This window comes from Passer domesticus, chromosome 8 (assembly GCF_036417665.1).
Source record: "Passer domesticus isolate bPasDom1 chromosome 8, bPasDom1.hap1, whole genome shotgun sequence".
In the NCBI taxonomy this organism is placed as follows: domain Eukaryota; kingdom Metazoa; phylum Chordata; class Aves; order Passeriformes; family Passeridae; genus Passer; species Passer domesticus.
This window is the reverse complement of record NC_087481.1, coordinates 17,654,400-17,679,998: the sequence shown is the minus strand read 5'-3', so window position 1 is coordinate 17,679,998 and position 25,599 is coordinate 17,654,400.

Sequence of the window (25,599 nt, the reverse complement as noted above, 5' to 3'; positions counted from 1 at the left end):
TAATGTTTTGGCATCTTTTCAGAATGTTTTGATGAGTTTTGCGGGTCTAAATTATTTTGGCGGGTTTTCGGAATATTTTGGTTGGTTTTGATTTGTTTTTATGATGTTTTGGCGGGTTTTCGGAATGTCTTGTTTGGGTTTCAGAATGTTTTGTATTCTCTTGAGTTGTTTTTATTGTGTTGGCAGGTTTTGGAATGTTTGGATACTTTTTGGCGGGTTTTAAAATCTTTTGGCGGGTATTTGGAATGTTTTGGCGGGTATTCGGAAGGTTTTGATTAGTTTTGATGGGTTTTGAAATATTTTGGCCGGTTTTTAGAAGGTTTCGATTTGTTTTGATTTGTTTTGATTCTGTTTAGCCCAGTTTTTGGTGTGTTTGGATTAGCTTTGGTGGGCTTGATCAGGTTTTGTCAGGTTTTTTCGAATGTATTGATCACTTCTGTCGGGTTTTCTATTTTGGCGGGTTTGAAAATATTTTTGGATTAGTTTTGGCGGGTTTTAAAATATTTTGGCTCTTTGCGCAGAGATGACGGTGCCGGTTGCGGTGCGCTCCGGGGCGCTCCTTCTGCGGAAAGACGCCTGGCAGCGGCACTTGGGACAGCTCCGCGTCTCCGTATTCTGCGTTTCTTGCCTTCTGCATCTCAGCAAAATGCTTTCCCACTAGGTCTAGCAAGGAGAAACTGTGGCAGCTGAGTAGATGTAGCCCGGCCCGCCCTTTGGAGTTGCCAAGTTCTTGGCATCTCAGAGCCTCAAGGGAAGAGCAAGGTTATCTATGGTAGGCTGGGGCAGAACTAGCAGCAAGCAGAGCAAAGTTGTCCAAGAATAGCTTCCATTGGAATGCTAATGGCAATTGAAGAGGCAGGCCAGTGGCAAGCCACTAGCTTCTAGCAGTTTGAAAGTTGCAGACACAGTGCAGGTGTTGTGCAGCTTCCTTCTTGGCCTCCTAGAAGGTGCCGCGTTCTCCGTCTCTTGCTTGCCAATATGTTGCCGTGTTCCTCTTATTTTTTGGTTGGTTTTGATTTGTTTTTATGATGTTTTGGCGGGTTTTCGGAATGTTTTGGTGGTGTTTTAGAATGTTTTGTTTTCTCTTGTGTTGTTTATATTGTGTTGGCAGGTTTTGGAATGTTTGGATTCCTTTTGGCGGGTTTTCAAATCTTTTGGCGGGTATTTGGAATGTTTTGGCGGGTATTCGGAAGGTTTTGATTAGTTTTGATGGGTTTTGAAATATTTTGGCCCGTTTTTAGAAGGTTTCGATTTGTTTTGATTTCTTTTGATTCTGTTTAGCCCAGTTTTTGGTGTGTTTGGATTAGCTTTGGTGGGCTTGATCATGTTTTGTCAGGTTTTTTCGAATGTATTGATCACTTCTGTCGGGTTTTCTATTTTGGCGGGTTTGAAAATATTTTTGGATGAGTTTTGGCGCGTTTTAAAATATTTTGGCTCTTTGCGCAGAGATGACAGTGCCGGTTGCGGTGCGCTCCGGGGCGCTCCTTCTGCGGAAAGATGCCTGGCAGCGGCACTTGGGACAGCTCCGCGTCTCCGTATTCTGCGTTTCTTGCCTTCTGCATCTCAGCAAAATGCTTTCCCACTAGGTCTAGCAAGGAGAAACTGTGGCAGCTGAGTAGATGTAGCCCGGCCCGCCCTTTGAAGTTGACAAGTTCTTGGCATCTCAGAGCCTCAAGGCAAGAGCAAGGTTATCTATGGTAGGCTGGGGCAGAACTAGCAGCAAGCAGAGCAAAGTTGTCCAAGAATAGCTTCCATTGGAATGCTAATGGCAATTGAAGAGGCAGGCCAGTGGCAAGCCACTAGCTTCTAGCAGTTTGAAAGTTGCAGACACAGTGCAGGTGTTGTGCAGCTTCCTTCTTGGCCTCCTAGAAGGTGCCGCGTTCTCCGTCTCTTGCTTGCCAATATGTTGCCGTGTTCCTCTTATTTTTTGGTTGGTTTTGAATTGTTTTGATGATGTTTTGGCGGGTTTTCGGAATGTTTTGGTGGTGTTTTAGAATGTTTTGTTTTCTCTTGTGTTGTTTATATTGTCTTGGCAGGTTGTGGAACGTTTGGATTCCTTTTGGCGGGTTTTCAAATCTTTTGGCGGGTATTTGGAATGTTTTGGTTTGCTTTCATTTGTTTTGATTATGTTTTGGCAAGTTATTGAAAGTTTTGATCACTTCTGACTGGTTTTCTAGTATTTTGGCATCTTTTCAGAATGTTTTGATCAGGTTTGGCAGGTTCTAAACTATTTTGTCAGGTTTTTGGAATGTTTTGGTTGGTTTTGATTTGTTTTTATGATGTTTTGGCCAGATTTCGGAATATTTTGGCTGGTTTTTGGAATGTTTCGGTTGGTTTTGATTTGTTTTTATGATGTTTTGCCAAGTTTTTTGAATGTTTTGATCAGTTCAGGCTGGTTTTCTAATGTTTTGGCATCTTTTCAGAATGTTTTGATGAGTTTTGCGGGTCTAAATCATTTTGGCGGGTTTTCGGAATGTTTTGGTTGGTTTTGATTTGTTTTTATGATGTTTTGGCAGGTTTTCGGAATGTCTTGGTTGGGTTTTAGAATGTTTTGTATTCTCTTGAGTTGTTTTTATTGTGTTGGCAGGTTTTGGAATGTTTGGATTCTTTTTGGCGGGTTTTAAAATCTTTTGGCGGTTATTTGGAATGTTTTGGCGGGTATTCGGAAGGTTTTGATTAGTTTTGACGGGTTTTGAAATATTTTGGCCGGTTTTTAGAAGGTTTCGATTTGTTTTGATTTGTTTTGATTCTGTTTAGCCCAGTTTTTGGTGTGTTTGGATTAGCTTTGGTGGGCTTTATCAGGTTTTGTCAGGTTTTTTCGAATGTATTGATCACTTCTGTCGGGTTTTCTATTTTGGCGGGTTTGAAAATATTTTTGGATGAGTTTTGGCGGGTTTTAAAATATTTTGGCTCTTTGCGCAGAGATGACGGTGCCGGTTGCGGTGCGCTCCGGGGCGCTCCTTCTGCGGAAAGACTCCTGGCAGCGGCACTTGGGACAGCTCCGCGTCTCCGTATTCTGCGTTTCTTGCCTTCTGCATCTCAGCAAAATGCTTTCCCACTAGGTCTAGCAAGGAGAAACTGTGCCAGCTGAGTAGATGTAGCCCAGCCCGCCCTTTGAAGTTGACAAGTTCTTGGCATCTCAGAGCCTCAAGGCAAGAGCAAGGTTCTCTATGGTAGGCTGGGGCAGAACTAGCAGCAAGCAGAGCAAAGTTGTCCAAGAATAGCTTCCATTGGAATGCTAATGGCAATTGAAGAGGCAAGCCAGTGGCAAGCCACTAGCTTCTAGCAGCTTGAAAGTTGCAGACACAGTGCAGGTGTTGTGCGGCTTCCTTCTTGGCCTCCTAGAAGGTGTCACATTCTCCGTCTCTTGCTTGCCAATATGTTGCCGTGTTCCTCTTATTTTTTGGTTGGTTTTGATTTGTTTTTATGATGTTTTGGCGGGTTGTCGGAATGTTTTGGTGGTGTTTTAGAATGTTTTGTTTTCTCTTGTGTTGTTTTGATTGTCTTGGCAGGTTGTGGAACATTTGGATTCCTTTTGGCGGGTTTTCAAATCTTTTGGCGGGTATTTGGAATGTTTTGGTTTGCTTTCATTTGTTTTGATTATGTTTTGGCAAGTTATTGAAAGTTTTGATCACTTCTGACTGGTTTTCTAGTATTTTGGCATCTTTTCAGAATGTTTTGATCAGGTTTGGCAGGTTCTAAACTATTTTGTCAGGTTTTTGGAATGTTTTGGATGGTTTTGATTTGTTTTTATGATGTTTTGGCCAGATTTCGGAATATTTTGGCTGGTTTTTGGAATGTTTCGAATGGATTTGATTTGTTTTTATGATGTTTTGCCAAGTTTTTTGAATGTTTTGATCAGTTCAGGCTGGTTTTCTAAAGTTTTGGCATCTTTTCAGAATGTTTTGATGAGTTTTGCGGGTCTAAATCATTTTGGCGGGTTTTCGGAAGGTTTTGGTTGGTTTTGATTTGTTTTTATGATGTTTTGGCGGGTTTTTGGAATGTCTTGGTTGGGTTTTAGAATGTTTTGTATTCTCTTGAGTTGTTTTTATTGTGTTGGCAGGTTTTGGAATGTTTGGATTCTTTTTGGCGGGTTTTAAAATCTTTTGGCGGGTATTTGGAATGTTTTGGCGGGTATTCGGAAGGTTTTGATTAGTTTTGATGGGTTTTGAAATATTTTGGCCCGTTTTTAGAAGGTTTCGATTTGTTTTGATTTCTTTTGATTCTGTTTAGCCCAGTTTTTGGTGTGTTTGGATTAGCTTTGGTGGGCTTGATCATGTTTTGTCAGGTTTTTTCGAATGTATTGATCACTTCTGTCGGGTTTTCTATTTTGGCGGGTTTGAAAATATTTTTGGATGAGTTTTGGCGGGTTTTAAAATATTTTGGCTCTTTGCGCAGAGATGACGGTGCCGGTTGCGGTGCGCTCCGGGGCGCTCCTTGTGCGGAAAGATGCCTGGCAGCGGCACTTGGGACAGCTCCGCGTCTCCGTATTCTGCGTTTCTTGCCTTCTGCATCTCAGCAAAATGCTTTCCCACTAGGTCTAGCAAGGAGAAACTGTGGCAGCTGAGTAGATGTAGCCCGGCCCGCCCTTTGAAGTTGACAAGTTCTTGGCATCTCAGAGCCTCAAGGCAAGAGCAAGGTTATCTATGGTAGGCTGGGGCAGAACTAGCAGCAAGCAGAGCAAAGTTGTCCAAGAATAGCTTCCATTGGAATGCTAATGGCAATTGAAGAGGCAGGCCAGTGGCAAGCCACTAGCTTCTAGCAGTTTGAAAGTTGCAGACACAGTGCAGGTGTTGTGCAGCTTCCTTCTTGGCCTCCTAGAAGGTGCCGCGTTCTCCGTCTCTTGCTTGCCAATATGTTGCCGTGTTCCTCTTATTTTTTGGTTGGTTTTGAATTGTTTTGATGATGTTTTGGCGGGTTTTCGGAATGTTTTGGTGGTGTTTTAGAATGTTTTGTTTTCTCTTGTGTTGTTTATATTGTCTTGGCAGGTTGTGGAACGTTTGGATTCCTTTTGGCGGGTTTTCAAATCTTTTGGCGGGTATTTGGAATGTTTTGGTTTGCTTTCATTTGTTTTGATTATGTTTTGGCAAGTTATTGAAAGTTTTGATCACTTCTGACTGGTTTTCTAGTATTTTGGCATCTTTTCAGAATGTTTTGATCAGGTTTGGCAGGTTCTAAACTATTTTGTCAGGTTTTTGGAATGTTTTGGTTGGTTTTGATTTGTTTTTATGATGTTTTGGCCAGATTTCGGAATATTTTGGCTGGTTTTTGGAATGTTTCGGTTGGTTTTGATTTGTTTTTATGATGTTTTGGCGGGTTTTCGGAATGTCTTGGTTGGGTTTTAGAATGTTTTGTATTCTCTTGAGTTGTTTTTATTGTGTTGGCAGGTTTTGGAATATTTGGATTCTTTTTGGCGGGTTTTAAAATCTTTTGGCGGGTATTTGGAATGTTTTGGCGGGTATTCGGAAGGTTTTGTTTAGTTTTGATGGGTTTTGAAATATTTTGGCCCGTTTTTAGAAGGTTTCGATTTGTTTTGATTTGTTTTGATTCTGTTTAGCCCAGTTTTTGGTGTGTTTGGATTAGCTTTGGTGGGCTTGATCAGGTTTTGTCAGGTTTTTTCGAATGTATTGATCACTTCTGTCGGGTTTTCTATTTTGGCGGGTTTGAAAATATTTTTGGATTAGTTTTGGCGGGTTTGAAAATATTTTGGCTCTTTGCGCAGAGATGACGGTGCCGGTTGCGGTGCGCTCCCGGGCGCTCCTTCTGCGGAAAGACGCCTGGCAGCGGCACTTGGGACAGCTCCGCGTCTCCGTATTCTGCGTTTCTTGCCTTCTGCATCTCAGCAAAATGCTTTCCCACTAGGTCTAGCAAGGAGAAACTGTGGCAGCTGAGTAGATGTAGCCCGGCCCGCCCTTTGAAGTTGACAAGTTCTTGGCATCTCAGAGCCTCAAGGCAAGAGCAAGGTTATCTATGGTAGGCTGGGGCAGAACTAGCAGCAAGCAGAGCAAAGTTGTCCAAGAATAGCTTCCATTGGAATGCTAATGGCAATTGAAGAGGCAGGCCAGTGGCAAGCCACTAGCTTCTAGCAGCTTGAAAGTTGCAGACACAGTGCAGGTGTTGTGCGGCTTCCTTCTTGGCCTCCTAGAAGGTGTCACGTTCTCCGTCTCTTGCTTGCCAATATGTTGCCGTGTTCCTCTTATTTTTTGGTTGGTTTTGATTTGTTTTTATGATGTTTTGGCGGGTTTTCGGAATGTTTTGGTGGTGTTTCAGAATGTTTTGTTTTCTCTTGTGTTGTTTTGATTGTCTTGGCAGGTTGTGGAACATTTGGATTCCTTTTGGCGGGTTTTCAAATCTTTTGGCGGGTATTTGGAATGTTTTGGTTTGCTTTCATTTGTTTTGATTATGTTTTGGCAAGTTATTGAAAGTTTTGATCACTTCTGACTGGTTTTCTAGTATTTTGGCATCTTTTCAGAATGTTTTGATCAGGTTTGGCAGGTTCTAAACTATTTTGTCAGGTTTTTGGAATGTTTTGGTTGGTTTTGATTTGTTTTTATGATGTTTTGGCCAGATTTCGGAATATTTTGGCTGGTTTTTGGAATGTTTCGAATGGATTTGATTTGTTTTTATGATGTTTTGCCAAGTTTTTTGAATGTTTTGATCAGTTCAGGCTGGTTTTCTAAAGTTTTGGCATCTTTTCAGAATGTTTTGATGAGTTTTGCGGGTCTAAATCATTTTGGCGGGTTTTCGGAAGGTTTTGGTTGGTTTTGATTTGTTTTTATGATGTTTTGGCGGGTTTTTGGAATGTCTTGGTTGGGTTTTAGAATGTTTTGTATTCTCTTGAGTTGTTTTTATTGTGTTGGCAGGTTTTGGAATGTTTGGATTCTTTTTGGCGGGTTTTAAAATCTTTTGGCGGGTATTTGGAATGTTTTGGCGGGTATTCGGAAGGTTTTGATTAGTTTTGATGGGTTTTGAAATATTTTGGCCCGTTTTTAGAAGGTTTCGATTTGTTTTGATTTCTTTTGATTCTGTTTAGCCCAGTTTTTGGTGTGTTTGGATTAGCTTTGGTGGGCTTGATCATGTTTTGTCAGGTTTTTTCGAATGTATTGATCACTTCTGTCGGGTTTTCTATTTTGGCGGGTTTGAAAATATTTTTGGATGAGTTTTGGCGGGTTTTAAAATATTTTGGCTCTTTGCGCAGAGATGACGGTGCCGGTTGCGGTGCGCTCCGGGGCGCTCCTTGTGCGGAAAGATGCCTGGCAGCGGCACTTGGGACAGCTCCGCGTCTCCGTATTCTGCGTTTCTTGCCTTCTGCATCTCAGCAAAATGCTTTCCCACTAGGTCTAGCAAGGAGAAACTGTGGCAGCTGAGTAGATGTAGCCCGGCCCGCCCTTTGAAGTTGACAAGTTCTTGGCATCTCAGAGCCTCAAGGCAAGAGCAAGGTTATCTATGGTAGGCTGGGGCAGAACTAGCAGCAAGCAGAGCAAAGTTGTCCAAGAATAGCTTCCATTGGAATGCTAATGGCAATTGAAGAGGCAGGCCAGTGGCAAGCCACTAGCTTCTAGCAGTTTGAAAGTTGCAGACACAGTGCAGGTGTTGTGCAGCTTCCTTCTTGGCCTCCTAGAAGGTGCCGCGTTCTCCGTCTCTTGCTTGCCAATATGTTGCCGTGTTCCTCTTATTTTTTGGTTGGTTTTGAATTGTTTTGATGATGTTTTGGCGGGTTTTCAGAATGTTTTGGTGGTGTTTTAGAATGTTTTGTTTTCTCTTGTGTTGTTTATATTGTCTTGGCAGGTTGTGGAACATTTGGATTCCTTTTGGCGGGTTTTCAAATCTTTTGGCGGGTATTTGGAATGTTTTGGTTTGCTTTCATTTGTTTTGATTATGTTTTGGCAAGTTATTGAAAGTTTTGATCACTTCTGACTGGTTTTCTAGTATTTTGGCATCTTTTCAGAATGTTTTGATCAGGTTTGGCAGGTTCTAAACTATTTTGTCAGGTTTTTGGAATGTTTTGGTTGGTTTTGATTTGTTTTTATGATGTTTTGCCTAGTTTTTTGAATGTTTTGATCAGTTCTGGCTGGTTTTCTAATGTTTTGGCATCTTTTCAGAATGTTTTGATGAGTTTTGCGGGTCTAAATTATTTTGGCGGGTTTTCGGAATATTTTGGTTGGTTTTGATTTGTTTTTATGATGTTTTGGCGGGTTTTCGGAATGTCTTGTTTGGGTTTCAGAATGTTTTGTATTCTCTTGAGTTGTTTTTATTGTGTTGGCAGGTTTTGGAATGTTTGGATACTTTTTGGCGGGTTTTAAAATCTTTTGGCGGGTATTTGGAATGTTTTGGCGGGTATTCGGAAGGTTTTGATTAGTTTTGATGGGTTTTGAAATATTTTGGCCCGTTTTTAGAAGGTTTCGATTTGTTTTGATTTGTTTTGATTCTGTTTAGCCCAGTTTTTGGTGTGTTTCGATTAGCTTTGGTGGGCTTGATCATGTTTTGTCAGGTTTTTTCGAATGTATTGATCACTTCTGTCGGGTTTTCTATTTTGGCGGGTTTGAAAATATTTTTGGATGAGTTTTGGCGGGTTTTAAAATATTTTGGCTCTTTGCGCAGAGATGACGGTGCCGGTTGCGGTGCGCTCCGGGGCGCTCCTTCTGCGGAAAGATGCCTGGCAGCGGCACTTGGGACAGCTCCGCGTCTCCGTATTGTGCGTTTCTTGCCTTCTGCATCTCAGCAAAATGCTTTCCCACTAGGTCTAGCAAGGAGAAACTGTGGCAGCTGAGTAGATGTAGCCCGGCCCGCCCTTTGGAGTTGCCAAGTTCTTGGCATCTCAGAGCCTCAAGGGAAGAGCAAGGTTATCTATGGTAGGCTGGGGCAGAACTAGCAGCAAGCAGAGCAAAGTTGTCCAAGAATAGCTTCCATTGGAATGCTAATGGCAATTGAAGAGGCAGGCCAGTGGCAAGCCACTAGCTTCTAGCAGTTTGAAAGTTGCAGACACAGTGCAGGTGTTGTGCAGCTTCCTTCTTGGCCTCCTAGAAGGTGCCGCGTTCTCCGTCTCTTGCTTGCCAATATGTTGCCGTGTTCCTCTTATTTTTTGGTTGGTTTTGATTTGTTTTTATGATGTTTTGGCGGGTTTTCGGAATGTTTTGGTGGTGTTTTAGAATGTTTTGTTTTCTCTTGTGTTGTTTATATTGTGTTGGCAGGTTTTGGAATGTTTGGATTCCTTTTGGCGGGTTTTCAAATCTTTTGGCGGGTATTTGGAATGTTTTGGCGGGTATTCGGAATGTTTTGATTAGTTTTGATGGGTTTTGAAATATTTTGGCCCGTTTTTAGAAGGTTTCGATTTGTTTTGATTTCTTTTGATTCTGTTTAGCCCAGTTTTTGGTGTGTTTGGATTAGCTTTGGTGGGCTTGATCATGTTTTGTCAGGTTTTTTCGAATGTATTGATCACTTCTGTCGGGTTTTCTATTTTGGCGGGTTTGAAAATATTTTTGGATTAGTTTTGGCGGGTTTTAAAATATTTTGGCTCTTTGCGCAGAGATGACGGTGCCGGTTGCGGTGCGCTCCGGGGCGCTCCTTGTGCGGAAAGATGCCTGGCAGCGGCACTTGGGACAGCTCCGCGTCTCCGTATTGTGCGTTTCTTGCCTTCTGCATCTCAGCAAAATGCTTTCCCACTAGGTCTAGCAAGGAGAAACTGTGGCAGCTGAGTAGATGTAGCCCGGCCCGCCCTTTGAAGTTGACAAGTTCTTGGCATCTCAGAGCCTCAAGGCAAGAGCAAGGTTATCTATGGTAGGCTGGGGCAGAACTAGCAGCAAGCAGAGCAAAGTTGTCCAAGAATAGCTTCCATTGGAATGCTAATGGCAATTGAAGAGGCAGGCCAGTGGCAAGCCACTAGCTTCTAGCAGTTTGAAAGTTGCAGACACAGTGCAGGTGTTGTGCAGCTTCCTTCTTGGCCTCCTAGAAGGTGCCGCGTTCTCCGTCTCTTGCTTGCCAATATGTTGCCGTGTTCCTCTTATTTTTTGGTTGGTTTTGATTTGTTTTTATGATGTTTTGGCGGGTTTTCGGAATGTTTTGGTGGTGTTTTAGAATGTTTTGTTTTCTCTTGTGTTGTTTATATTGTCTTGGCAGGTTGTGGAACGTTTGGATTCCTTTTGGCGGGTTTTCAAATCTTTTGGCGGGTATTTGGAATGTTTTGGTTTGCTTTCATTTGTTTTGATTATGTTTTGGCAAGTTATTGAAAGTTTTGATCACTTCTGACTGGTTTTCTAGTATTTTGGCATCTTTTCAGAATGTTTTGATCAGGTTTGGCAGGTTCTAAACTATTTTGTCAGGTTTTTGGAATGTTTTGGTTGGTTTTGATTTGTTTTTATGATGTTTTGGCCAGATTTCGGAATATTTTGGCTGGTTTTTGGAATGTTTTGGTTGGATTTGATTTGTTTTTATGATGTTTTGCCAAGTTTTTTGAATGTTTTGATCAGTTCAGGCTGGTTTTCTAATGTTTTGGCATCTTTTCAGAATGTTTTGATGAGTTTTGCGGGTCTAAATCATTTTGGCGGGTTTTCGGAATGTTTTGGTTGGTTTTGATTTGTTTTTATGATGTTTTGGCAGGTTTTCGGAATGTCTTGGTTGGGTTTTAGAATGTTTTGTATTCTCTTGAATTGTTTTTATTGTGTTGGCAGGTTTTGGAATGTTTGGATTCTTTTTGGCGGGTTTTAAAATCTTTTGGCGGGTATTTGGAATGTTTTGGCAGGTATTCGGAAGGTTTTGATTAGTTTTGACGGGTTTTGAAATATTTTGGCCGGTTTTTAGAAGGTTTCGATTTGTTTTGATTTGTTTTGATTCTGTTTAGCCCAGTTTTTGGTGTGTTTGGATTAGCTTTGGTGGGCTTGATCAGGTTTTGTCAGGTTTTTTCGAATGTATTGATCACTTCTGTCGGGTTTTCTATTTTGGCGGGTTTGAAAATATTTTTGGATTAGTTTTGGCGGGTTTTAAAATATTTTGGCTCTTTGCGCAGAGATGACGGTGCCGGTTGCGGTGCGCTCCGGGGCGCTCCTTCTGCGGAAAGACTCCTGGCAGCGGCACTTGGGACAGCTCCGCGTCTCCGTATTCTGCGTTTCTTGCCTTCTGCATCTCAGCAAAATGCTTTCCCACTAGGTCTAGCAAGGAGAAACTGTGCCAGCTGAGTAGATGTAGCCCAGCCCGCCCTTTGAAGTTGACAAGTTCTTGGCATCTCAGAGCCTCAAGGCAAGAGCAAGGTTCTCTATGGTAGGCTGGGGCAGAACTAGCAGCAAGCAGAGCAAAGTTGTCCAAGAATAGCTTCCATTGGAATGCTAATGGCAATTGAAGAGGCAAGCCAGTGGCAAGCCACTAGCTTCTAGCAGCTTGAAAGTTGCAGACACAGTGCAGGTGTTGTGCGGCTTCCTTCTTGGCCTCCTAGAAGGTGTCACATTCTCCGTCTCTTGCTTGCCAATATGTTGCCGTGTTCCTCTTATTTTTTGGTTGGTTTTGATTTGTTTTTATGATGTTTTGGCGGGTTTTCGGAATGTTTTGGTGGTGTTTTAGAATGTTTTGTTTTCTCTTGTGTTGTTTTGATTGTCTTGGCAGGTTGTGGAACATTTGGATTCCTTTTGGCGGGTTTTCAAATCTTTTGGTGGGTATTTGGAATGTTTTGGTTTGCTTTCATTTGTTTTGATTATGTTTTGGCAAGTTATTGAAAGTTTTGATCACTTCTGACTGGTTTTCTAGTATTTTGGCATCTTTTCAGAATGTTTTGATCAGGTTTGGCAGGTTCTAAACGATTTTGTCAGGTTTTTGGAATGTTTTGGTTGGTTTTGATTTGTTTTTATGATGTTTTGGCCAGATTTCGGAATATTTTGGCTGGTTTTTGGAATGTTTTGGTTGGATTTGATTTGTTTTTATGATGTTTTGGCGGGTTTTCGGAATGTCTTGGTTGGGTTTTAGAATGTTTTGTATTCTCTTGAGTTGTTTTTATTGTGTTGGCAGGTTTTGGAATATTTGGATTCTTTTTGGCGGGTTTTAAAATCTTTTGGCGGGTATTTGGAATGTTTTGGCGGGTATTCGGAAGGTTTTGTTTAGTTTTGATGGGTTTTGAAATATTTTGGCCCGTTTTTAGAAGGTTTCGATTTGTTTTGATTTGTTTTGATTCTGTTTAGCCCAGTTTTTGGTGTGTTTGGATTAGCTTTGGTGGGCTTGATCAGGTTTTGTCAGGTTTTTTCAAATGTATTGATCACTTCTGTCGGGTTTTCTATTTTGGCGGGTTTGAAAATATTTTTGGATTAGTTTTGGCGGGTTTGAAAATATTTTGGCTCTTTGCGCAGAGATGACGGTGCCGGTTGCGGTGCGCTCCCGGGCGCTCCTTCTGCGGAAAGACGCCTGGCAGCGGCACTTGGGACAGCTCCGCGTCTCCGTATTCTGCGTTTCTTGCCTTCTGCATCTCAGCAAAATGCTTTCCCACTAGGTCTAGCAAGGAGAAACTATGGCAGCTGAGTAGATGTAGCCCGGCCCGCCCTTTGAAGTTGACAAGTTCTTGGCATCTCAGAGCCTCAAGGCAAGAGCAAGGTTATCTATGGTAGGCTGGGGCAGAACTAGCAGCAAGCAGAGCAAAGTTGTCCAAGAATAGCTTCCATTGGAATGCTAATGGCAATTGAAGAGGCAGGCCAGTGGCAAGCCACTAGCTTCTAGCAGCTTGAAAGTTGCAGACACAGTGCAGGTGTTGTGCGGCTTCCTTCTTGGCCTCCTAGAAGGTGTCACGTTCTCCGTCTCTTGCTTGCCAATATGTTGCCGTGTTCCTCTTATTTTTTGGTTGGTTTTGATTTGTTTTTATGATGTTTTGGCGGGTTTTCGGAATGTTTTGGTGGTGTTTCAGAATGTTTTGTTTTCTCTTGTGTTGTTTTGATTGTCTTGGCAGGTTGTGGAACATTTGGATTCCTTTTGGCGGGTTTTCAAATCTTTTGGCGGGTATTTGGAATGTTTTGGTTTGCTTTCATTTGTTTTGATTATGTTTTGGCAAGTTATTGAAAGTTTTGATCACTTCTGACTGGTTTTCTAGTATTTTGGCATCTTTTCAGAATGTTTTGATCAGGTTTGGCAGGTTCTAAACTATTTTGTCAGGTTTTTGGAATGTTTTGGTTGGTTTTGATTTGTTTTTATGATGTTTTGGCCAGATTTCGGAATATTTTGGCTGGTTTTTGGAATGTTTCGAATGGATTTGATTTGTTTTTATGATGTTTTGCCAAGTTTTTTGAATGTTTTGATCAGTTCAGGCTGGTTTTCTAAAGTTTTGGCATCTTTTCAGAATGTTTTGATGAGTTTTGCGGGTCTAAATCATTTTGGCGGGTTTTCGGAAGGTTTTGGTTGGTTTTGATTTGTTTTTATGATGTTTTGGCGGGTTTTTGGAATGTCTTGGTTGGGTTTTAGAATGTTTTGTATTCTCTTGAGTTGTTTTTATTGTGTTGGCAGGTTTTGGAATATTTGGATTCTTTTTGGCGGGTTTTAAAATCTTTTGGCGGGTATTTGGAATGTTTTGGCGGGTATTCGGAAGGTTTTGATTAGTTTTGATGGGTTTTGAAATATTTTGGCCCGTTTTTAGAAGGTTTCGATTTGTTTTGATTTGTTTTGATTCTGTTTAGCCCAGTTTTTGGTGTGTTTGGATTAGCTTTGGTGGGCTTGATCAGGTTTTGTCAGGTTTTTTCGAATGTATTGATCACTTCTGTCGGGTTTTCTATTTTGGCGGGTTTGAAAATATTTTTGGATTAGTTTTGGCGGGTTTTAAAATATTTTGGCTCTTTGCGCAGAGATGACGGTGCCGGTTGCGGTGCGCTCCGGGGCGCTCCTTGTGCGGAAAGATGCCTGGCAGCGGCACTTGGGACAGCTCCGCGTCTCCGTATTCTGCGTTTCTTGCCTTCTGCATCTCAGCAAAATGCTTTCCCACTAGGTCTAGCAAGGAGAAACTGTGGCAGCTGAGTAGATGTAGCCCGGCCCGCCCTTTGGAGTTGACAAGTTCTTGGCATCTCAGAGCCTCAAGGCAAGAGCAAGGTTATCTATGGTAGGCTGGGGCAGAACTAGCAGCAAGCAGAGCAAAGTTGTCCAAGAATAGCTTCCATTGGAATGCTAATGGCAATTGAAGAGGCAGGCCAGTGGCAAGCCACTAGCTTCTAGCAGTTCGAAAGTTGCAGACACAGTGCAGGTGTTGTGCGGGTTCCTTCTTGGCCTCCTAGAAGGTGCCGCGTTCTCCGTCTCTTGCTTGCCAATATGTTGCCGTGTTCCTCTTATTTTTTGGTTGGTTTTGATTTGTTTTTATGATGTTTTGGCGGGTTTTCGGAATGTTTTGGTGGTGTTTTAGAATGTTTTGTTTTCTCTTGTGTTGTTTATATTGTCTTGGCAGGTTTTGGAACGTTTGGATTCCTTTTGGCGGGTTTTCAAATCTTTTGGCGGGTATTTGGAATGTTTTGGTTTGCTTTCATTTGTTTTGATTATGTTTTGGCAAGTTATTGAAAGTTTTGATCACTTCTGACTGGTTTTCTAGTATTTTGGCATCTTTTCAGAATGTTTTGATCAGGTTTGGCAGGTTCTAAACTATTTTGTCAGGTTTTTGGAATGTTTTGGTTGGTTTTGATTTGTTTTTATGATGTTTTGGCCAGATTTCGGAATATTTTGGCTGGTTTTTGGAATGTTTTGGTTGGATTTGATTTGTTTTTATGATGTTTTGCCAAGTTTTTTGAATGTTTTGATCAGTTCAGGCTGGTTTTCTAATGTTTTGGCATCTTTTCAGAATGTTTTGATGAGTTTTGCGGGTCTAAATCATTTTGGCGGGTTTTCGGAATGTTTTGGTTGGTTTTGATTTGTTTTTATGATGTTTTGGCAGGTTTTCGGAATGTCTTGGTTGGGTTTTAGAATGTTTTGTATTCTCTTGAATTGTTTTTATTGTGTTGGCAGGTTTTGGAATGTTTGGATTCTTTTTGGCGGGTTTTAAAATCTTTTGGCGGGTATTTGGAATGTTTTGGCGGGTATTCGGAAGGTTTTGATTAGTTTTGACGGGTTTTGAAATATTTTGGCCGGTTTTTAGAAGGTTTCGATTTGTTTTGATTTGTTTTGATTCTGTTTAGCCCAGTTTTTGGTGTGTTTGGATTAGCTTTGGTGGGCTTGATCAGGTTTTGTCAGGTTTTTTCGAATGTATTGATCACTTCTGTCGGGTTTTCTATTTTGGCGGGTTTGAAAATATTTTTGGATTAGTTTTGGCGGGTTTGAAAATATTTTGGCTCTTTGCGCAGAGATGACGGTGCCGGTTGCGGTGCGCTCCGGGGCGCTCCTTCTGCGGAAAGACTCCTGGCAGCGGCACTTGGGACAGCTCCGCGTCTCCGTATTCTGCGTTTCTTGCCTTCTGCATCTCAGCAAAATGCTTTCCCACTAGGTCTAGCAAGGAGAAACTGTGCCAGCTGAGTAGATGTAGCCCAGCCCGCCCTTTGAAGTTGACAAGTTCTTGGCATCTCAGAGCCTCAAGGCAAGAGCAAGGTTCTCTATGGTAGGCTGGGGCAGAACTAGCAGCAAGCAGAGCAAAGTTGTCCAAGAATAGCTTCCATTGGAATGCTAATGGCAATTGAAGAGGCAAGCCAGTGGCAAGCCACTAGCTTCTAGCAGCTTGAAAGTTGCAGACACAGTGCAGGTGTTGTGCGGCTTCCTTCTTGGCCTCCTAGAAGGTGTCACATTCTCCGTCTCTTGCTTGCCAATATGTTGCCGTGTTCCTCTTATTTTTTGGTTGGTTTTGATTTGTTTTTATGATGTTTTGGCGGGTTTTCGGAATGTTTTGGTGGTGTTTTAGAATGTTTTGTTTTCTCTTGTGTTGTTTTGATTGTCTTGGCAGGTTGTGGAACATTTGGATTCCTTTTGGCGGGTTTTCAAATCTTTTGGTGGGTATTTGGAATGTTTTGGTTTGCTTTCATTTGTTTTGATTATGTTTTGGCAAGTTATTGAAAGTTTTGATCACTTCTGACTGGTTTTCTAGTATTTTGGCATCTTTTCAGAATGTTTTGATCAGGTTTGGCAGGTTCTAAACGATTTTGTCAGGTTTTTGGAATGTTTTGGTTGGTTTTGATTTGTTTTTATGATGTTTTGGCCAGATTTCGGAATATTTTGGCTGGTTTTTGGAATGTTTCGGTTGGATTTGATTTGTTTTTATGATGTTTTGGCGGGTTTTCGGAATGTCTTGGTTGGGTTTTAGAATGTTTTGTATTCTCTTGAGTTGTTTTTATTGTGTTGGCAGGTTTTGGAATATTTGGATTCTTTTTGGCGGGTTTTAAAATCTTTTGGCGGGTATTTGGAATGTTTTGGCGGGTATTCGGAAGGTTTTGTTTAGTTTTGATGGGTTTTGAAATATTTTGGCCCGTTTTTAGAAGGTTTCGATTTGTTTTGATTTGTTTTGATTCTGTTTAGCCCAGTTTTTGGTGTGTTTGGATTAGCTTTGGTGGGCTTGATCAGGTTTTGTCAGGTTTTTTCGAATGTATTGATCACTTCTGTCGGGTTTTCTATTTTGGCGGGTTTGAAAATATTTTTGGATTAGTTTTGGCGGGTTTGAAAATATTTTGGCTCTTTGCGCAGAGATGACGGTGCCGGTTGCGGTGCGCTCCCGGGCGCTCCTTCTGCGGAAAGACGCCTGGCAGCGGCACTTGGGACAGCTCCGCGTCTCCGTATTCTGCGTTTCTTGCCTTCTGCATCTCAGCAAAATGCTTTCCCACTAGGTCTAGCAAGGAGAAACTATGGCAGCTGAGTAGATGTAGCCCGGCCCGCCCTTTGAAGTTGACAAGTTCTTGGCATCTCAGAGCCTCAAGGCAAGAGCAAGGTTATCTATGGTAGGCTGGGGCAGAACTAGCAGCAAGCAGAGCAAAGTTGTCCAAGAATAGCTTCCATTGGAATGCTAATGGCAATTGAAGAGGCAGGCCAGTGGCAAGCCACTAGCTTCTAGCAGCTTGAAAGTTGCAGACACAGTGCAGGTGTTGTGCGGCTTCCTTCTTGGCCTCCTAGAAGGTGTCACGTTCTCTGTCTCTTGCTTGCCAATATGTTGCCGTGTTCCTCTTATTTTTTGGTTGGTTTTGAATTGTTTTTATGATGTTTTGGCGGGTTTTCGGAATGTTTTGGTGGTGTTTCAGAATGTTTTGTTTTCTCTTGTGTTGTTTTGATTGTCTTGGCAGGTTGTGGAACATTTGGATTCCTTTTGGCGGGTTTTCAAATCTTTTGGCGGGTATTTGGAATGTTTTGGTTTGCTTTCATTTGTTTTGATTATGTTTTGGCAAGTTATTGAAAGTTTTGATCACTTCTGACTGGTTTTCTAGTATTTTGGCATCTTTTCAGAATGTTTTGATCAGGTTTGGCAGGTTCTAAACTATTTTGTCAGGTTTTTGGAATGTGTTGGTTGGTTTTGATTTGTTTTTATGATGTTTTGGCCAGATTTCGGAATATTTTGGCTGGTTATTGGAATGTTTCGAATGGATTTGATTTGTTTTTATGATGTTTTGCCAAGTTTTTTGAATGTTTTGATCAGTTCAGGCTGGTTTTCTAAAGTTTTGGCATCTTTTCAGAATGTTTTGATGAGTTTTGCGGGTCTAAATCATTTTGGCGGGTTTTCGGAAGGTTTTGGTTGGTTTTGATTTGTTTTTATGATGTTTTGGCGGGTTTTTGGAATGTCTTGGTTGGGTTTTAGAATGTTTTGTATTCTCTTGAGTTGTTTTTATTGTGTTGGCAGGTTTTGGAATATTTGGATTCTTTTTGGCGGGTTTTAAAATCTTTTGGCGGGTATTTGGAATGTTTTGGCGGGTATTCGGAAGGTTTTGATTAGTTTTGATGGGTTTTGAAATATTTTGGCCCGTTTTTAGAAGGTTTCGATTTGTTTTGATTTGTTTTGATTCTGTTTAGCCCAGTTTTTGGTGTGTTTGGATTAGCTTTGGTGGGCTTGATCAGGTTTTGTCAGGTTTTTTCGAATGTATTGATCACTTCTGTCGGGTTTTCTATTTTGGCGGGTTTGAAAATATTTTTGGATTAGTTTTGGCGGGTTTGAAAATATTTTGGCTCTTTGCGCAGAGAGGACGGTGCCCGTTGCGGTGCGCTCCGGGGCGCTCCTTGTGCGGAAAGATGCCTGGCAGCGGCACTTGGGACAGCTCCGCGTCTCCGTATTCTGCGTTTCTTGCCTTCTGCATCTCAGCAAAATGCTTTCCCACTAGGTCTAGCAAGGAGAAACTGTGCCAGCTGAGTAGATGTAGCCCAGCCCGCCCTTTGAAGTTGACAAGTTCTTGGCATCTCAGAGCCTCAAGGCACGAGCAAGGTTATCTATGGTAGGCTGGGGCAGAACTAGCAGCAAGCAGAGCAAAGTTGTCCAAGAATAGCTTCCATTGGAATGCTAATGGCAATTGAAGAGGCAAGCCAGTGGCAAGCCACTAGCTTCTAGCAGCTTGAAAGTTGCAGACACAGTGCAGGTGTTGTGCGGCTTCCTTCTTGGCCTCCTAGAAGGTGTCACGTTCTCCGTCTCTTGCTTGCCAATATGTTGCCGTGTTCCTCTTATTTTTTGGTTGGTTTTGAATTGTTTTTATGATGTTTTGGCGGGTTTTTGGAATGTTTTGGTGGTGTTTCAGAATGTTTTGTTTTCTCTTGTGTTGTTTTGATTGTCTTGGCAGGTTGTGGAACATTTGGATTCCTTTTGGCGGGTTTTCAAATCTTTTGGCGGGTATTTGGAATGTTTTGGTTTGCTTTCATTTGTTTTGATTATGTTTTGGCAAGTTATTGAAAGTTTTGATCACTTCTGACTGGTTTTCTAGTATTTTGGCATCTTTTCAGAATGTTTTGATCAGGTTTGGCAGGTTCTAAACTATTTTGTCAGGTTTTTGGAATGTTTTGGTTGGTTTTGATTTGTTTTTATGATGTTTTGGCCAGATTTCGGAATATTTTGGCTGGTTTTTGGAATGTTTCGGTTGGATTTGATTTGTTTTTATGATGTTTTGGCGGGTTTTCGGAATGTCTTGGTTGGGTTTTAGAATGTTTTGTATTCTCTTGAGTTGTTTTTATTGTGTTGGCAGGTTTTGGAATATTTGGATTCTTTTTGGCGGGTTTTAAAATCTTTTGGCGGGTATTTGGAATGTTTTGGCGGGTATTCGGAAGGTTTTGTTTAGTTTTGATGGGTTTTGAAATATTTTGGCGGGTTTTTAGAAGGTTTCGATTTGTTTTGATTTGTTTTGATTCTGTTTAGCCCAGTTTTTGGTGTGTTTGGATTAGCTTTGGTGGGCTTGATCAGGTTTTGTCAGGTTTTTTCGAATGTATTGATCACTTCTGTCGGGTTTTCTATTTTGGCGGGTTTGAAAATATTTTTGGATTAGTTTTGGCGGGTTTGAAAATATTTTGGCTCTTTGCGCAGAGATGACGGTGCCGGTTGCGGTGCGCTCCCGGGCGCTCCTTCTGCGGAAAGACGCCTGGCAGCGGCACTTGGGACAGCTCCGCGTCTCCGTATTCTGCGTTTCTTGCCTTCTGCATCTCAGCAAAATGCTTTCCCACTAGGTCTAGCAAGGAGAAACTGTGGCAGCTGAGTAGATGTAGCCCGGCCCGCCCTTTGAAGTTGCCAAGTTCTTGGCATCTCAGAGCCTCAAGGCAAGAGCAAGGTTATCTATGGTAGGCTGGGGCAGAACTAGCAGCAAGCAGAGCAAAGTTGTCCAAGAATAGCTTCCATTGGAATGCTAATGGCAATTGAAGAGGCAGGCCAGTGGCAAGCCACTAGCTTCTAGCAGCTTGAAAGTTGCAGACACAGTGCAGGTGTTGTGCGGCTTCCTTCTTGGCCTCCTAGAAGGTGTCACGTTCTCCGTCTCTTGCTTGCCAATATGTTGCCGTGTTCCTCTTATTTTTTGGTTGGTTTTGATTTGTTTTTATGATGTTTTGGCGGGTTTTCGGAATGTTTTGGTGGTGTTTCAGAATGTTTTGTTTTCTCTTGTGTTGTTTTGATTGTCTTGGCAGGTTGTGGAACGTTTGGATTCCTTTTGGCGGGTTTTCAAATCTTTTGGCGGGTATTTGGAATGTTTTGGTTTGCTTTCATTTGTTTTGATTATGTTTTGGCAAGTTATTGAAAGTTTTGATCACTTCTGACTGGTTTTCTAGTATTTTGGCATCTTTTCAGAATGTTTTGATCAGGTTTGGCAGGTTCTAAACTATTTTGTCAGGTTTTTGGAATGTTTTGGTTGGTTTTGATTTGTTTTTATGATGTTTTGGCCAGATTTCGGAATATTTTGGCTGGTTTTTGGAATGTTTCGAATGGATTTGATTTGTTTTTATGATGTTTTGCCAAGTTTTTTGAATGTTTTGATCAGTTCAGGCTGGTTTTCTAAAGTTTTGGCATCTTTTCAGAATGTTTTGATGAGTTTTGCGGGTCTAAATCATTTTGGCGGGTTTTCGGAATATTTTGGTTGGTTTTGATTTGTTTTTATGATGTTTTGGCGGGTTTTTGGAATGTCTTGGTTGGGTTTTAGAATGTTTTGTATTCTCTTGAGTTGTTTTTATTGTGTTGGCAGGTTTTGGAATATTTGGATTCTTTTTGGCGGGTTTTAAAATCTTTTGGCGGGTATTTGGAATGTTTTGGCGGGTATTCGGAAGGTTTTGATTAGTTTGGATGGGTTTTGAAATATTTTGGCCCGTTTTTAGAAGGTTTCAATTTGTTTTGATTTGTTTTGATTCTGTTTAGCCCAGTTTTTGGTGTGTTTGGATTAGCTTTGGTGGGCTTGATCAGGTTTTGTCAGGTTTTTTCGAATGTATTGATCACTTCTGTCGGGTTTTCTATTTTGGCGGGTTTGAAAATATTTTTGGATTAGTTTTGGCGGGTTTGAAAATATTTTGGCTCTTTGCGCAGAGATGATGGTGCCCGTTGCGGTGCGCTCCGGGGCGCTCCTTGTGCGGAAAGATGCCTGGCAGCGGCACTTGGGACAGCTCCGCGTCTCCGTATTGTGCGTTTCTTGCCTTCTGCATCTCAGCAAAATGCTTTCCCACTAGGTCTAGCAAGGAGAAACTGTGCCAGCTGAGTAGATGTAGCCCAGCCCGCCCTTTGAAGTTGACAAGTTCTTGGCATCTCAGAGCCTCAAGGCACGAGCAAGGTTATCTATGGTAGGCTGGGGCAGAACTAGCAGCAAGCAGAGCAAAGTTGTCCAAGAATAGCTTCCATTGGAATGCTAATGGCAATTGAAGAGGCAAGCCAGTGGCAAGCCACTAGCTTCTAGCAGCTTGAAAGTTGCAGACACAGTGCAGGTGTTGTGCGGCTTCCTTCTTGGCCTCCTAGAAGGTGTCACGTTCTCCGTCTCTTGCTTGCCAATATGTTGCCGTGTTCCTCTTATTTTTTGGTTGGTTTTGAATTGTTTTTATGATGTTTTGGCGGGTTTTCGGAATGTTTTGGTGGTGTTTTAGAATGTTTTGTTTTCTCTTGTGTTGTTTTGATTGTCTTGGCAGGTTGTGGAACATTTGGATTCCTTTTGGCGGGTTTTCAAATCTTTTGGTGGGTATTTGGAATGTTTTGGTTTGCTTTCATTTGTTTTGATTATGTTTTGGCAAGTTATTGAAAGTTTTGATCACTTCTGACTGGTTTTCTAGTATTTTGGCATCTTTTCAGAATGTTTTGATCAGGTTTGGCAGGTTCTAAACGATTTTGTCAGGTTTTTGGAATGTTTTGGTTGGTTTTGATTTGTTTTTATGATGTTTTGGCCAGATTTCGGAATATTTTGGCTGGTTTTTGGAATGTTTCGGTTGGATTTGATTTGTTTTTATGATGTTTTGGCGGGTTTTCGGAATGTCTTGGTTGGGTTTTAGAATGTTTTGTATTCTCTTGAGTTGTTTTTATTGTGTTGGCAGGTTTTGGAATATTTGGATTCTTTTTGGCGGGTTTTAAAATCTTTTGGCGGGTATTTGGAATGTTTTGGCGGGTATTCGGAAGGTTTTGTTTAGTTTTGATGGGTTTTGAAATATTTTGGCCCGTTTTTAGAAGGTTTCGATTTGTTTTGATTTGTTTTGATTCTGTTTAGCCCAGTTTTTGGTGTGTTTGGATTAGCTTTGGTGGGCTTGATCAGGTTTTGTCAGGTTTTTTCGAATGTATTGATCACTTCTGTCGGGTTTTCTATTTTGGCGGGTTTGAAAATATTTTTGGATTAGTTTTGGCGGGTTTGAAAATATTTTGGCTCTTTGCGCAGAGATGACGGTGCCGGTTGCGGTGCGCTCCCGGGCGCTCCTTCTGCGGAAAGACGCCTGGCAGCGGCACTTGGGACAGCTCCGCGTCTCCGTATTCTGCGTTTCTTGCCTTCTGCATCTCAGCAAAATGCTTTCCCACTAGGTCTAGCAAGGAGAAACTATGGCAGCTGAGTAGATGTAGCCCGGCCCGCCCTTTGAAGTTGACAAGTTCTTGGCATCTCAGAGCCTCAAGGCAAGAGCAAGGTTATCTATGGTAGGCTGGGGCAGAACTAGCAGCAAGCAGAGCAAAGTTGTCCAAGAATAGCTTCCATTGGAATGCTAATGGCAATTGAAGAGGCAGGCCAGTGGCAAGCCACTAGCTTCTAGCAGCTTGAAAGTTGCAGACACAGTGCAGGTGTTGTGCGGCTTCCTTCTTGGCCTCCTAGAAGGTGTCACGTTCTCTGTCTCTTGCTTGCCAATATGTTGCCGTGTTCCTCTTATTTTTTGGTTGGTTTTGAATTGTTTTTATGATGTTTTGGCGGGTTTTCGGAATGTTTTGGTGGTGTTTCAGAATGTTTTGTTTTCTCTTGTGTTGTTTTGATTGTCTTGGCAGGTTGTGGAACATTTGGATTCCTTTTGGCGGGTTTTCAAATCTTTTGGCGGGTATTTGGAATGTTTTGGTTTGCTTTCATTTGTTTTGATTATGTTTTGGCAAGTTATTGAAAGTTTTGATCACTTCTGACTGGTTTTCTAGTATTTTGGCATCTTTTCAGAATGTTTTGATCAGGTTTGGCAGGTTCTAAACTATTTTGTCAGGTTTTTGGAATGTGTTGGTTGGTTTTGATTTGTTTTTATGATGTTTTGGCCAGATTTCGGAATATTTTGGCTGGTTATTGGAATGTTTCGAATGGATTTGATTTGTTTTTATGATGTTTTGCCAAGTTTTTTGAATGTTTTGATCAGTTCAGGCTGGTTTTCTAAAGTTTTGGCATCTTTTCAGAATGTTTTGATGAGTTTTGCGGGTCTAAATCATTTTGGCGGGTTTTCGGAAGGTTTTGGTTGGTTTTGATTTGTTTTTATGATGTTTTGGCGGGTTTTTGGAATGTCTTGGTTGGGTTTTAGAATGTTTTGTATTCTCTTGAGTTGTTTTTATTGTGTTGGCAGGTTTTGGAATATTTGGATTCTTTTTGGCGGGTTTTAAAATCTTTTGGCGGGTATTTGGAATGTTTTGGCGGGTATTCGGAAGGTTTTGATTAGTTTTGATGGGTTTTGAAATATTTTGGCCCGTTTTTAGAAGGTTTCGATTTGTTTTGATTTGTTTTGATTCTGTTTAGCCCAGTTTTTGGTGTGTTTGGATTAGCTTTGGTGGGCTTGATCAGGTTTTGTCAGGTTTTTTCGAATGTATTGATCACTTCTGTCGGGTTTTCTATTTTGGCGGGTTTGAAAATATTTTTGGATTAGTTTTGGCGGGTTTGAAAATATTTTGGCTCTTTGCGCAGAGATGATGGTGCCCGTTGCGGTGCGCTCCGGGGCGCTCCTTGTGCGGAAAGATGCCTGGCAGCGGCACTTGGGACAGCTCCGCGTCTCCGTATTGTGCGTTTCTTGCCTTCTGCATCTCAGCAAAATGCTTTCCCACTAGGTCTAGCAAGGAGAAACTGTGCCAGCTGAGTAGATGTAGCCCAGCCCGCCCTTTGAAGTTGACAAGTTCTTGGCATCTCAGAGCCTCAAGGCACGAGCAAGGTTATCTATGGTAGGCTGGGGCAGAACTAGCAGCAAGCAGAGCAAAGTTGTCCAAGAATAGCTTCCATTGGAATGCTAATGGCAATTGAAGAGGCAAGCCAGTGGCAAGCCACTAGCTTCTAGCAGCTTGAAAGTTGCAGACACAGTGCAGGTGTTGTGCGGCTTCCTTCTTGGCCTCCTAGAAGGTGTCACGTTCTCCGTCTCTTGCTTGCCAATATGTTGCCGTGTTCCTCTTATTTTTTGGTTGGTTTTGAATTGTTTTTATGATGTTTTGGCGGGTTTTCGGAATGTTTTGGTGGTGTTTTAGAATGTTTTGTTTTCTCTTGTGTTGTTTTGATTGTCTTGGCAGGTTGTGGAACATTTGGATTCCTTTTGGCGGGTTTTCAAATCTTTTGGTGGGTATTTGGAATGTTTTGGTTTGCTTTCATTTGTTTTGATTATGTTTTGGCAAGTTATTGAAAGTTTTGATCACTTCTGACTGGTTTTCTAGTATTTTGGCATCTTTTCAGAATGTTTTGATCAGGTTTGGCAGGTTCTAAACGATTTTGTCAGGTTTTTGGAATGTTTTGGTTGGTTTTGATTTGTTTTTATGATGTTTTGGCCAGATTTCGGAATATTTTGGCTGGTTTTTGGAATGTTTCGGTTGGATTTGATTTGTTTTTATGATGTTTTGGCGGGTTTTCGGAATGTCTTGGTTGGGTTTTAGAATGTTTTGTATTCTCTTGAGTTGTTTTTATTGTGTTGGCAGGTTTTGGAATATTTGGATTCTTTTTGGCGGGTTTTAAAATCTTTTGGCGGGTATTTGGAATGTTTTGGCGGGTATTCGGAAGGTTTTGTTTAGTTTTGATGGGTTTTGAAATATTTTGGCCCGTTTTTAGAAGGTTTCGATTTGTTTTGATTTGTTTTGATTCTGTTTAGCCCAGTTTTTGGTGTGTTTGGATTAGCTTTGGTGGGCTTGATCAGGTTTTGTCAGGTTTTTTCGAATGTATTGATCACTTCTGTCGGGTTTTCTATTTTGGCGGGTTTGAAAATATTTTTGGATTAGTTTTGGCGGGTTTGAAAATATTTTGGCTCTTTGCGCAGAGATGACGGTGCCGGTTGCGGTGCGCTCCCGGGCGCTCCTTCTGCGGAAAGACGCCTGGCAGCGGCACTTGGGACAGCTCCGCGTCTCCGTATTCTGCGTTTCTTGCCTTCTGCATCTCAGCAAAATGCTTTCCCACTAGGTCTAGCAAGGAGAAACTATGGCAGCTGAGTAGATGTAGCCCGGCCCGCCCTTTGAAGTTGACAAGTTCTTGGCATCTCAGAGCCTCAAGGCAAGAGCAAGGTTATCTATGGTAGGCTGGGGCAGAACTAGCAGCAAGCAGAGCAAAGTTGTCCAAGAATAGCTTCCATTGGAATGCTAATGGCAATTGAAGAGGCAGGCCAGTGGCAAGCCACTAGCTTCTAGCAGCTTGAAAGTTGCAGACACAGTGCAGGTGTTGTGCGGCTTCCTTCTTGGCCTCCTAGAAGGTGTCACGTTCTCTGTCTCTTGCTTGCCAATATGTTGCCGTGTTCCTCTTATTTTTTGGTTGGTTTTGAATTGTTTTTATGATGTTTTGGCGGGTTTTCGGAATGTTTTGGTGGTGTTTCAGAATGTTTTGTTTTCTCTTGTGTTGTTTTGATTGTCTTGGCAGGTTGTGG